General features: G+C 36.6%; 1 protein-coding gene and 1 long non-coding RNA gene across 4 annotated transcripts in view; both read right to left on the bottom strand.

The window, feature by feature from the left end:
* Positions 1-14,223, bottom strand: part of LOC130087365 (transforming growth factor beta-1-induced transcript 1 protein-like) — a 252,832-nt gene that overhangs the window by 129,677 nt on the left and 108,932 nt on the right. The window lies entirely within an intron of this gene.
* On the bottom strand, positions 1,169-3,397 carry LOC130087367 (uncharacterized). The gene is made up of 7 exons (XR_008807359.1): positions 3,332-3,397; positions 2,701-2,744; positions 2,487-2,549; positions 2,183-2,253; positions 1,966-2,001; positions 1,483-1,627; positions 1,169-1,256 (listed from the first exon to the last, which is right to left on the bottom strand). It is a non-coding gene; the product is annotated as an uncharacterized LOC130087367 (long non-coding RNA).

Here is a 14,223-nt window from a genome sequence, read left to right as displayed (position 1 = left end):
CAAGGTGCTCAGGCTCACGTCATCGAGGGTGCTGGTGACGGCAAGGCGGAAAAAGTCCTTGACAAAAGACAAAAAGTTTTGGCTCTCCTGAGCCAGGACGATTATTCAGACCCTATCTTCCATATTGGGCGGTCCGATCATCTGTCAGGGTGTGGTGCAGACAGAACAAGATGAAGAATCCAAAGTTCCAATTTAAAGTTTTACTCACTTTATAATTCACACAGGTACATGGAAGACGGACATAACACTCACTCACTCACAGGCAACACACCCCACACCCCACCCACCACACCCCACAAACACCCCACACCACCCCACTATATAGGTACATATATGCACATATATATCCAGCTATATGTTTACCTATATATTAGTATGATTATTAAAATCCATAGCTACTAGGCAACATAAATAATAGCCCAAAATGTAGAAATTTAAATTATTTATTTACTCAAGAACAATCAAATAGTACAAGAACAAACATAAGATAAAAAACTGCACAAAAAAAAAAAAAACAATTTATCTTGTTGATCTTCTCAGCTCTGTGAGCTTCGAATTGATAGATGTGCCTATCTGCCCTCGGCTGGCTGCCGGCCACTTCTTGAATGTAGCATCTAGAGAAGACAAAAATAATAAGACAGTATAATAATAATAATAACAATATATTGCTTCATCAGGAACCCAAAGTGCTTACAGTACAGCTGCGATTGGACACACATTTTGGATAAAGGGTTGATCATAATAAAAAATGCGTCATGTAAACACGTCAATTGGAAGATTCTGATTGGATTCTGCTAAATCTGAAAGAAATTCTGATTGGAAACATCGTCCCACTTTTTTTTTTAGCGGCATCGTTCTTTCATATGCACATGTCCGTCATCGGGACTGCATTGTTAACAGTCACACGGTCAATCATGTGCATCCAAAGCAGTGAAAATTCATGGATAGAAAAAATTCAGAAATGTGGCTTTAGAAGAGGAAAGGTAGGATCAAGAAGTGCGCAAGCAATGAATTAGTATTATAGGTTCCAAGCAGATACAGTAAAAATAATGGGTGCCCTACATTATACAGTCTCCATTGATGCCTAATAAACATTGATACAAGTAGGCTATGGTTAAAGTGGTGAACTTATAAAGTCTTAAAAGTTTTGTTTTACCTTCTCAACGCATTATGCATTTACTCACCAATAATGGCTGCCTTTTTAATTTGGTCAAGGGCGACCAGCTGCTCCCCATCCCCTCTGGTTGGCTTCCCACCTTAAAGTAATATTTCAAAATTATTATGAAAGGGGGGTAAAATTAAGGTGGTGAAAACAAGAGATTTTTTATATACACATCACATTTTCTTGAGGTGCAAGGAAATACAAAAATGGCAAGTAAAAAAGCGATGGTATGCCCGCACACAAACATAATTTATTCCACAGAATATGACTGACTTGTTTTTTTCAAGGACAGAAGAGATTAGGAACATGTTGTTTAGTACCATTCAGGTTGCTTTTCAGCAAAGTATCCAAATCAAAGGTGCCCAGCAGCAGATTCTGCACCATGGCAGTGGCAGAGGTGGCAAGGCGGGCTGCTTTCCACGCTTCTGCCTGGCAAAACACCCCAGAGCCCTTTATAACTTCAATCTGAAAAATAATTTCACATCACAATATTAATTTATTGGCAACTTTTAGAAACTTTTTCATGTTTCATATTGATTCTTATGCTTAGCTTCCCAAAAGTTAATAGGTTATGATGTATAAATGCAGATTAATGATAAAGATATGAAACAAATTAATCATTGCCCTAAACGTTATTAAAGGAGAGAAGGAGGAGGTTGGATGGAGAGTAGGGAAGGAGAAAAGAAAGTGGGTGGAGAGGAGCGAAGGGGGGCAGGAGGAAAGGATGGTTGTCTCTTATAACACTAATTGGCTCCTACAAAGCACACAGTTTATACCCATCCTTACTACATAATGTTATTCACCTGTGTTTTCGCTGTGGTCTCAGCTGTTGCTGCAGTCTTGTTAGAGAAGAAAAACATTGTTAAACTCAATTGTAAAACTTCAACAATTGTATGCATATGGGGCAAGTAAATTACATATTACCACTAACTATCCCAACATAAAAATCCCTATAGCTCAGTTGGAGCCTTAAGTAAAATAAGTACAGAAAAATCTGAGGTATATAAGGGTTACACACACCTGTGGTGTCTCTCGAAAGCACTCAGTCACCATGGGACTCTCTTTAAAGGGCTCGGTCTCCTCTCTGGAGTCTTAGAGAAGAAAGAAACTTAGTAAAACTCTACAACAATTTTTATTTATCCAAGCAAGCCACTATAGATTCTTATTTACAGGGGGGGCTTGGAAAACATTAAACATGTCAATAAATTCATAGCCAAAAATAAAAATAAAAATAAATCAGCCAAACATCATACAAATCCATATAGCTCTGTTTGAGTAACAAGTAAACTAAATAAATAAATACAAATGCAAGGGGGTTACTCACCGGTTGCACTTCTCCAAAAGTCAAAAAGGAGACATCTAGATCCTCCACAGGACTCCTTCCAGTCTTGTTCGTAGAACAAAAATATAGTCATTCTCTTCAATAAATTAAAGTGCAAATACATCAAATAATTAACACTATCAATCAGCCCAACATCACAAGTACAGCTCTGCTTGAGAAACAATTTTAAAAAGCAATGAAAATCAGTGGAACTTACCTTTTGAGCAATAATGGCGAGGTCACTTTTCATTTGAGGGATTTCTAGCAAGAAGTTATATAGCCTAAAGAAAAAACAATTACAATCACTAAAGCAGAATAGCACCCAGCAACTCAGTGCCCTAACGTTAACGTTACTATTCGAAAGACATTTACTGCAGCTGTGAACGCAAGCTACAACCCTCCAAAGCCCATTGATAAGGCTCTGGAGAGGAAACCTGGTAGTGAACGCAATTAAAAAAAATGTCTTTCTCCAATTTCTCCCAAATTCAAATTCCCCAGGTTTTTTTTTCTGGAGCCGATTGACTTCTTGAGCCGTTGAAGGCAGAGAAGCATCATTTATTCTCATGAACTGTAACGTTATGTTCTCTAGGCCATGACTTTTGTTAACCCTCTACGAATTCCTCTAGAAAGAGACACATAAATATAATTCTAATTTGAATCTTATCAACGGCTATATCAGCACCCACACTAACTTTAAGTTACCTCAGTTAACAACATAGCATTTATTTTGCCAAACACGTGTTAAACTTTCAGCCCATACAATTTCTAAGTTTATACTTCTCTGCCACCGCAATATCCATCTCCAGAAAAACCCCCTGCTAATAAATATTAGAATTAGGAATACTTACGATTGATGATAAGTAGGACATAGCGGATCTCCAACGCTGATATCGCCATTTTCACTCCCAGCCGATGTCTTTCGGTGCGAATCGTCAAACGGCAGGCGGATGACGTCATCAACTACGCGGCGCTGTAGCCATGGTAGCAGCAGAGTGGAGAATTTTTTTTTTTTTTTTTTAATTACAGAGTTTGATATCAAGTTCTTGACACATTTCTTTTACAGATTTTCACATTTGATAAGTAAAAGTTGAAACAACAATAATTTGGGAAAAAAGAAAAGAAAAGAAAAAGAAAAAAGATAAAGGGCATCTCAAACATATATTAAATTCATTTAGCAGAGATACAGATCTTTGGGCTTTTCGATTTTTTAAAAACTTTACTGACTCAAAATGCTTGTCTTCAAATTCATTAACCATAGTGAAATGCTCAGATAGATGGGATGATGATGATGATGATGATGATGATGAAGATGATTACTTCAATGTATGTTCTGTTCTTTTTTTTTTCTTTTTTTTTTGCTACATTTAGACTGTAATGACCTTTCAGCCATATTCATATAGAAACTGCATTAAGACAATACAGAAAACATTGCATTTTGCATTGCATTTGGTGGAACGGTGAATGTGTGGATGTGTATGAGCTGTAATGTAAATCTGAAAGTGACTTGAAATTGGAAAAAGGGCCTGATTGACAAAATAAAAAAACGACAAACCATTTTGTTATTTCCTTCTTTTCCACTATCTTCATACAAGAAAGAATTGACCTTGTAAATGTAGCTTTCACATAGCCATCTCCTCTCACTTAATTGCCATAGTTAAATTCCATAACATGCCAATTACATGTGATACCAATTTCACATGTTCGCACATATACAGTTCTTGCATAATTTCTTTTTTTAGTTCTAGTTATTGCCTTGATAATAGAAAATATGAGCTAGGCTAAAATATGAGTGAGGTATAATGACCAGATCCTGCCATGAGCTATATAGGAGTCATATATGCACATATAGGGCTTATATGTGGATAAAAAGAAGCAATACAGGAGACCTATATGCCTGTATATGCACATATATGCACCTCAGTTTTGCCTATATGTGCAATATATACGCATATATGCATATATTATCATATATGTGCATATATGCTGTATATATGAAGCATATATGTGCATATAAACTGCATATAGGTTTCATATATGCGCATATCCTCATATAGGTTCTTTCCATGTGGGTAAATAGCTAAGCCAGTGTAACGTTAGTTATGCTACGTAACGTTAGGTAGCTATATTAGGTAGCTACGTGTGCTACTGATACATGCTTCATGAAAAAATAAATGCCATCAAAATGAAAACAGCGAGATTACCTGTCCAGCAGAAATAATGCCATCATGGAGTCACTTTTCAGCAGTGGCAGTTCTAGCCCATTTCAACTGGGGGGGCCAAGCTGGGGCCAGTTGTACTGTTAGAGGGGCCAGTTACATTTAGACCTTATTGTTGTCATATCATTTTCTGCACTGCTGCAGGCATTAACAGGCAAAATACCGTGTTTATAATCATTCAACAATGTATTTGCATTTCCATTATATTTTTACATTTGCATTACATATTCAGTATTAGTCACAGTAACTGTAATAGACATGATGTCCTTCTTTCTCTTCATTTTGAGAACTATAGAGCAAAAGCAATGGGGACCAAGAAGCTTATTAATTCATTTACTGAAAATAACTTACTTTCTAGGTAACTACGTCTAACCGTTTACAGGGTTCCTGCACACTTTTTAAAGTCAAATTTAAGGCTTTTTAAGACCTAAAGAAATCAAAATTAATACCGTACATTAGGGGTGTGCAATATTGACAAAAATATATTTCAATATTTTCAACGTTTTGTTGATAATAATTAGATGATATTTTACTGATTGTGTTTTTGTGCTGGTGCCATGGCTGGTTTAGGCCTGTTGTTGACAGCTGACTCACGAAGATAATAATATTTTTCATATTATATGCAGTGGTCAGTTCACAGCAGTGACAGAAATAATTTTTTTAATTAAGGGGCAATATTTGCCACCTTAAATTGATTTCCAGGGGCATTTTCACCTATATATGGACATTTTTTCTAAACTTATTTAGAGTTATGCATCACCTTTTATGTCAAATACTAACATTCAAATTATACAATAATTATAATTATTTATACAATAATACTTAATTATACAATAATTATACAGTACCACTGTTACCAGTCAAATTAATTAATTCAATCAAAATCCATCTTTGCAGTGCAGAGGTGACACAGAAGTGGCATTAATATATTTACACTCCATTTACAATTGCATAAATAAAGCTATGAGATTTTTAAAAAATCATTATTTAAATATGAAATGATTTCTAATTTTAACGTTTTAATTAAAGGATACTTTAAATATGAAACTAAAACCGCCAGTAGGCGGCGGCAAGTCCCTGTAAGAGGGATTCATTCATTCAACCGATTTGTTCAAACCAGTGTTGCCAACTTAGCGCCTTTGTCGCTATTTTTAGCGACTTTTCAGACCCCCTTAGCGACATTTTTTCAAAAAAGCGACTAGCGACAATTTTAGCGACTTTTTGGACAAACCCCAGTAACCTCCAAATGTTGCCAGTACTGTCCTGCGAGCGCGAGGTCTTGCTTTCTCCTTGTCGTCACTCTCTCTAGCTGCGTCTCCCCTGTTCAGTGAATGGCTGAGAGGAGCGCACGGCCGCTGACAGACGCGAATGAGCAGTGTGTTTTTCCATGGACTTATCACTTATCTGCTTTTCTTTTGTTTTATATTTAAAGAATTTAGTTTGACCATTTTAATTTTATTTCTTTTCTTGTGCTTATTACTTGTAAACACTATCACAGAGCTTAGTTCATCCGGTTCCCATTCAGATAATGTTCCACATAGGCCTATTAAAAATGTAATCATTCACTATATTATAGCTACTCGTTCAATTGTCTGACAACAAAAAAATAGGAAACGAGAACAGCTTTATTTGACATTCGGCTATATTATATTGAATAGAACATTAATTTAGAGAGAAAACGCACTAGGCTGACAGAACGCAAGTACGACGCGATGACGTCATTAATATGCTAATTGACGTATGACGTCATCTAGCGACATTTAGCGACTTTTAGGGAAGGCCTCAGCTACTTTCCTTTGAAAATAGTTGGCAACACTGGTTCAAACGGCTGATTCATTCGGGAAAGAAGCAAGTGATTCGTTCAAAACGCGGATTTCAGACTAGTCAATAAATCATCGCTGTGTTGCATTGAGACTCTGCTACGGTTTCATTATGAAATTCTAGTCGGCAAAATAAAGGTAAAACAAACAATATTGACAATATTGTGTCTAAAAAGTTCTCCCAATGTTAACTTATTGTTAATTTAACTGTTGTATAACATAAATATCACAGTTGCAATTGTGCACGGGAAAACGGCACTCTTGCTGATGTGATATTCTAATATAAGAACATAATATGATATAAATATAAGACAAAAACTAATTTGGGGACATAGCCTACCTATGAACTGCACACAGCAGTGAAAGGACGATAGACAAATGCGATGTCAGCTCACAGTGCCTCATACATAGTTAAAACAATGATTACAACATCAGAATAGACAATAGGCTACACACCACACACCCCATACGCACATAAAGAATGAACTTACAACTGAACTGACATTTACCAACTTTCTCCTTCTCTCCTCTCTCGCGTGCAGGAGAAAGACGTTATTCTGCCGCGATTCCCGCGAATGTGATGCGAATTGTCACGTGAAAATGCAAATCCACAAAGATAGAATAATAAAAAATAATATGCATACAACGATAACAACGATAGCAAAAAACAGTTTTGTAAAAATTATTTCAAACTCCACATTTAGGGGGGCCACAAGGGGGGCCAAGCTTTTTGTCACAGGGGCACTGGCCCCCCCTGGCCTCCCTCTAGAACCGCCACTGCTTTTCAGCCCCTTGAGATCCCTCAGTTGTCGCCACCGCTGGAAAGCCACGCCGATATTGACTCTCGTATGATTTCTTGATTTATCCAAATACTTTTTGTTCATAGCCTTTTCAAATACTGTCTTCCTTTTTTTAACTTGTTTGACTTCGCTGCCTGTATATGCAGGTACTGAGAATTTTGACTGTTCTTTCTCTGCCATAATTGTTATTACAAGCTTCCGTGCGCGCATTTGGGCTGCTCCTGTATCAGCAGAGGTGGTATCCATGGTAGCGAGGGAGGGAGAGTGGCAGTCGCCCCGAGTAGTATCAAAGCCCGTCTACGGAAAGCCTGGCCACTCCCTATTAAGTCCTATTGTACCGAATTTTGGTTGTAGTTCCACCAGAGTTCCACTGGGGGCGATCGTCCGAGTGCAAAATGAATGGGAGTCAATGGGGCTAGACGGCAAAATTTGTCTCTTTTACCCGATTGTCATTGAGAAATCTCAGATTTGAATGTAGGTTCTGCAAGTTCAACATGGGTTATAGGTCGAAAGTTGAATGAACGAGTGCTTATGTCCTTTCGATTTCTTACAGGTTGTGTTGTTGTCAGAGATGGGCAGTATTTTAATTACAAAATACTCAAAAGTAATTAAATACGTATTTCAAATACAAAATACAAAATATGTAATTTGTATTTTTTATGTGAGTGTGTTGCTGAAATCTGAGTACACAGCAAAAAGTGTTAAATCAGCACTGCTCATAGCACATATGGTCCCACTCTACAGAGTGTTAAAGCTAATGAGATAATTAAGTGATTAATTGAGTGATGATTGAGCATTATTGAAGACACCTAAAGCAGAATCACTGAAGGAGAAAATCACAAATTGTAAGCCACCGTTATGGCGATCAGTGTTTGCTTTAGTTGGACTCTTGACCCTTATATTATTAACTTTAGATTTTGTTTGGCTGTTGTTTCTTTGTTATAACTGCCAGATGAACAAAGAAAAAAGTGATCTAATGGTGTTGGTTTAATTATGACAATCATAATTTGAACTTTTTGTTTGTGGTTTATGCTGTTGGTTACAGCATAACTGTGATTCTAAATAAATATCCAGAATTTTAGCTATAATAAAAAGGATTTCTTAAAATTGTTTAAAAAAATAATCCTTCTTTTAGGCACACACAGACTTCAAGATTCAGTCAATGCATCTCAACAATGGTGACGAGCAGAATATTCAATTAGGAAAAGTAAATTAGATAGACAAATCAGATCATAATTTATTCATATCGCAATGCATGATGGGCGCCATTAATGAGCTGTGATTGGTGGCAGCCACTGCAACATGCTTTATTATTGTCACCATTGTTGAGATTCACAGGCTGATTATTGATGTCTGTGTTTCTAAATAAATTCATTTGAAAGTGTTTTGATCAGAACAATGTTTATTCAATATTTTGGATTATAAGAAAAATACTGATAATCATATGCTGTAGAATCACAAAGCTGTTGCTAACAAGTTAAACCAAACTATGCTCAACAGAAACTTATTTATCTCAAAAAGTTTATTTTTTCAGATCACAGCATGATTAAGTCAAAACATAACCAACACTATCAGATCACACTTTTCTTTGTTCATTTGACTGTTATAAATCAATAACAGCAGACAAACAAAATTTTTAATTAAAAGTTTAAGGGTCAAGAGTCCAACTAAAGCAAACACTGATCGCCATAACGGTGGCTTACAATTTGTGATTTTCTCCTTCAGTGATTCTGCTTGTTAACATCAGGTGTCTTCAATAATGCTCATCATCACTAAATTAATCACTTAATTATCTCATTAACTTTAACACTCTTGGGTGTTAATTTAACACTCATATCTGCATCATATCTTCCATCTGAAAGCAGGTGAAGGTGATTTACTACTAATCAAGGAACCGGCTTTACCGAGGAGATGCGCATAACAATGTCATGCGATATATCGCCCAGCCCTAATAAGTATTTTAAGTATTTTAAATACAAATGACAGTCCCTCAAAGTAGGCTATTTAATTACAAATTACATTTGATTTATTTTTGTTAAGGAAAATACAAATTACATGTATTTGAAATACGTATTTAATTACTTTTGAGTATTTTGTAATTGAAATACTGCCCATCTCTGGTTGTTGTTGCCCATAACACGCTAGCATTTTGCTAATGGACTCTGATTGGTCAGTGAAGGACTGATTACGACCAGAGACACCGCTTGATGGCATCGTGGCATATACGATGTGGTACAACTACAATGCAGTGCAAATAGTAAATATAAGATACAGTGAGTAATAGTAAATAGTTTAGTCAATAAAATAAACAAACAGTATATACAGCAAATAAAATAGTAATGAAAAGGCTATATAAAAATATAGGCTATATAAAATAAAATGACACAACCCTGTCTATTTTTGTTAAATTTCAGTTTTATTGATCAGTAAGAGACATTATAACAGTATAAGTAGCCTAAAAGGTATAATAAGTTATACAAGACAATAAATAAAGTAAACCATTCAGACACAGCAGGATACAACGTTAAAATAGCCAAAATATAAAGTTATGAAACTTCACTTTGCCCTCAGCCAAAACGATTTGCCAGGGAACAAATTATACGATTAATGATACCAAAGATCGCCCGTTAGATATACACAAGACGAATTATTTCTCATGTTTAACCACTACGAGAGACATCAGAGCCGGCGGCGAACGTCACAAGCACTAGCCGAGGAAAGGCTGTTCCAGGCGAGGTGCAGAGCGCTGAGACCCGGTGAAAGACTGGTCCTCACAACTCCGAAAACGTCAGATCAAACTTTTAAATAGGCGCTATCTTTATAAATACACCACAAATTTGAGCTTTAAACAACTACATTGTCGACTGAAAAACTATTAAAACTACATTTCGTGACACAATAACAGTAGTATTTTTAAATTTCGCGGCTTCTCTCGTCTGTCTATGCGCGAAAGCACCAGTGAATGAAGGATTGCCGTAAAGCAGGTTTCTGGTCGTACGATGTGTATGACGTCATTGACATTTTAAAAGACTTTTTAAAGCAAATAAGTGACTCTAAAAAATCTAACACCCAGTAATGTGTAATTTTGTTGCACCTTCTTTCGAATACAACATTCAAATTACTAAACAAAAAATTATATCCTGAGAAAAGTGTATTTTTAGGGGTATTGCTCCATAGACCTCCATTCATTCTGCACTCCGCCTGTGAGCGCCCTCATATGGACCTAGAGTGGAACTGCAACAGTTCAGAACCCGGAAGTTTAATGTGAGTGGGAGTTCTCCCCATATTAGACATTCTCTGGTAGTATGAAGCTGCAGACTTGGAGACCTGCATCTACAGTCCCCCTGCACCCAGAGTCCCGCATTCTCAGACCCCTCGTTTTTCGAGACAGCGCCTCCTATCAAATTGTATCGGATAAACATGTGAAGAACATGTGAAGAACTTAAAGGAACACTCCGACTTTTTGGGACTTTAGCCTATTCACCTTATCCCCCAGAGTTAGATAAGTCCATACATACCTTTTTCATCTCCGTGCGTGCTATAAGTCTGTTTGACGCACCCACCGCTAGCCTAGCTTAGCACAAAGACTGGATGTAAATGGTTGCAGCTAGCATACTAATCCAAATAAGTGACAAAATAGCGCAAACATTTTCCTATTTACATGTTGTGGTATGTATAGTTACAGAGTGTACAAAAAACAAAGTCACATGAGACACAGACATATTTTAACCGTATAAATACTGGGAACTATATTCTCTGAAGGCGAAGCACTGCTACTTGGGCGGAGTGATAACCGCAGCACCTGAGACGCGCTCTCTACTCCTCACCACGGCGCGTCTCAGGTGCTGCGGTTATCACTCCGCCCAAGTAGCAGTGCTTCGCCTTCAGAGAATATAGTTCCCAGTATTTATACGGTTAAAATATGTCTGTGTCTCATGTGACTTTGTTTTTTGTACACTCTGTGACAATACAAATCACAACATGTAAATAGAAAAATGTTTGCGTTATTTTGTCACTTATTTGGATTAGTATGCTAGCTGCAACCATTTACATCCAGTCTTTGTGCTAAGCTAGGCTAGCGGTGGGTGCGTCAAACAGACTTATAGCACGCACGGAGATGAAAAAGGTGTGTATGGACTTATCTAACTCTGGGGGATACGGTGAATAGGCTAAAGTCCCAAAAAGTCGGAGTGTTCCTTTAAGCCAAAACGTGAGTAGGCTATCTTCAATTTTATTTAGCGAATCGTAGTAGCCTACTCGTTTTATTTATTTTTTAATAAAACTAATTTAGCTCATCGATACAACATATGAATAGTCCATTTAATATTTGTAAAGATAGTTTGTAACAAGATTTGAGCCGTTAATGTATGTTTTTTCGCCCTCTTCCCCCCGAAAATATTTTGATAGCTAACGTTAGCCTTTAACCTTGGACTTTTTGTAGATATGTCATAAATGCTGCAGTGATTTTCACTGCCCATTTTGTGCCCCCATATATTTCAAACCCACAAAGTTGTCCAAAGTTCAAAAACATCTCAAGGGACACTTCAACAGAGCAGTGCAACATGTAGGTAACATTTGCAAACATCTTTTTTCTTTTTTTTTTTCTTTCTTTTTGAAACATCATAAGACATGTGCTATCGGGTCTATACTGTTGTAGGCTATTCCAGGGTACATCATACATCGATGGAGTCGCCCCTGCCGAACCCAGCAACATATCATTTTATGATTATGCAAAGCGAGTTATAAATTAGTTTTTTTAATGCAATTGAAGACGAAAAGTAAAGTCACGAACACAGTTTTTTCTTCCTTTTTTCTTTACAGCAAGATGATGTTTAGGTGATCATTAATTAAAGTACAGAATTGTTTATTATTGGTGTTTTGTCTATTCTGATTTGTTTTGCTTCGCATTAAAAATATCAAAAAACAGATTTTGTAATGTTAGCATGGTAATGTTAATTAGACCATTATAGGTTGAACTGAAAGAAAAATTTGAATTTGAATAAAACAAATATAAAAAAACATTGTAGCAATATAATATCACATACTATTTTTCAGAAGATAGTTCAATCTGTAATTGTATCCCTTCCATCGCAATGAGTTTTTTTTTGGCACATGCATTAAGCAGGGAAGGCAAATATTTATTGGATCATTTATTTGGAGACCGTAATATTGCATCCTATTGTTTTTAATTGCATTTGGATAAGCGTGCGCTGTACTCTGTGTGCGGGTGTTATACAATCTTTCGAACAGCAGGAGGCGCTGTGTTCGAAAAACGAGGGGTCTGAGAATGCGGGACTCTCGGTGGGGGACTGTAGATGCAGGCTCCGAGTCTGCAGCTTCATAATATTGGCCCCAGCCAATATTTTCTTTCGCCCCGAATGGAATAATGAGCTGTGTTTATTGCAGTCCTGAGAGGACTATAGACACTCGATTTTTATAATTTATTTTCCAGATTACTTACATTTTAATTATGCATTGATATATAAAGACAGTTTAAACAAATTTGGAAAAAAGTATTTTTGGGGATTTCTGCCTACCCTGCCTTTAATAATCAATAGTAATGTTATTGAATTAATGTTAGACTGTGATGTTAAACTTTAAAATCACAGTCTAACATTAATTCAATAACATTACTATTGATTATTTTTGTTTTATTTATATTTATTTATATTATTTCAATATTGATTCAACAGCGGTGGTGTAGAATCAATCATAGTGTAACGTTGATTCAATGACATTACCATGGATTTTTGTTGAAATCTCACCATTGTTTCAACATTAATTGCGGGTGCAAAAATTATATTAAACCAACATCACTTTGTAACGTTAAAGGGTAACTAAACCCCTGGTCAGAGCCTGACTCCACCCACTGGCAATATTTGAAAAATGCTGGAAAAGTGGGCGGAGCCCAGCGGAGATAGAGGGGATGAACGGATACTCTATCCAGATCGTTTTCAATACTCGCAATTCCAACTCCTGACTCACTACCATAGACAGTAGTGGTTTTCACGAAACAAGATGGTTTTTATACTGCCATGGACGTGGTAGCTCGTACCAAGGGCGTGGTAAGCTGAAACCTGCTTGCGTCAGCTCTCACCGCTACCGTCACGAACTACCGCAAACATCCAATAGGCAGTAGCAGTAGCCACCGTTCAACCTGAAGAGGGCAGCACTCAGACGTTTTTACCCCATATATTGTAGAATTGAAACACTTTATACCCAAATGTCAAAAAAGTTACTCGAATCAATGAACAGCACTAATAAAGCCCCAGTCTTACAGATCATTAATTAAAAAAAGTTGGTTTAGTGTTTAGTTACACTTTAATTCAATGCAATTAGCATTGACACATCAATATCGACTCAACATTGTTTCAATGATTGCTTGCTATCTGGGTACTATTTCTGAAAACACAGGACGTGAAACAATCCTGTACAATGATAAATAGTAATACTCTGCATTGTTATCACATGACCTTACAATATCACCTCACCTTTAATTAAGAAAGTGCCATCATATTATAATTTCTAAAAAGAAAATGCTCTTATTTTGCATTTGAACCCAACGTTTGGCAGTCTGCAGTCAGTTGTGCACAAGCAAATTTAACTGATCACGTGTATTTTCCAGATAATTTGTATACTGTGCACAGCTACTTTCTTTTTTTAAATTAAAGGTAGGACACATTCAAGGGTTAGTTTCCCCAAAAATGAAAATTCTTTCAGTAATTACTCACCCTCATGTTGTTCCAACCCCGTAAGACTTTCGTTCACCTTCGGAACACAAATTAAGATATTTTTGATGAAATCTAAGAGCTGGATCACTCCTGCATAGGCTTCAAAGGGATTGAAACTTGCCAGCCCAGAAAAGTTAGTAAAGACATAATTAAAATAGTCCAAGGGACTACAG

Source organism: Rhinichthys klamathensis, unplaced genomic scaffold, assembly GCF_029890125.1.
Source record: "Rhinichthys klamathensis goyatoka isolate OS25496 unplaced genomic scaffold, OSU_Roscu_1.1 h1tg000108l_1, whole genome shotgun sequence".
Lineage (NCBI taxonomy): Eukaryota > Metazoa > Chordata > Actinopteri > Cypriniformes > Leuciscidae > Rhinichthys > Rhinichthys klamathensis.
This window is presented reverse-complemented; position numbering and strand designations above follow the sequence as displayed.